Source organism: Sinocyclocheilus anshuiensis, unplaced genomic scaffold (genome assembly GCF_001515605.1).
Source record: "Sinocyclocheilus anshuiensis isolate Anshui unplaced genomic scaffold, SAMN03320099.WGS_v1.1 scaffold1031, whole genome shotgun sequence".
NCBI lineage: Eukaryota > Metazoa > Chordata > Actinopteri > Cypriniformes > Cyprinidae > Sinocyclocheilus > Sinocyclocheilus anshuiensis.
This window is the reverse complement of record NW_015542633.1, coordinates 89,391-89,669: the sequence shown is the minus strand read 5'-3', so window position 1 is coordinate 89,669 and position 279 is coordinate 89,391. Positions and strand designations below refer to the sequence as shown.

General features: G+C 49.5%; 1 protein-coding gene across 1 annotated transcript in view; it reads right to left on the bottom strand.

The window, feature by feature from the left end:
- dtwd2 (DTW domain containing 2) overlaps window positions 1–279 on the bottom strand; it is a 5,139-nt gene that overhangs the window by 3,220 nt on the left and 1,640 nt on the right. The window lies entirely within an intron of this gene.

The following is a 279-nucleotide window of genomic DNA, read 5'->3' as shown; positions in this document are numbered from 1 at the left end:
CTGTGTGTGTGAGAGTGAGTGAGTGTGTGAGTGTGTCTGTCTGTGTGTGTGAGAGTGAGTGAATGTGTGTGTCTGTGAGAGTGAGTGAGTGTGTGAGAGTGAGTGTGTCTGTCTGTGTGTGAGAGTGAGTGTCTGTCTCTGTGTGTGTGTGAGAGTGAGTGTGTCTGTCTGTCTGTGTGTGAGAGTGAGTGTGTGTGTCTGTCTGTGTGTGTGTGAGAGTGAGTGTGTGTGTGTGTGTGTGTGTGTGTGTGAGTATGTGTGTGTCTGTGTGTGTGTGTG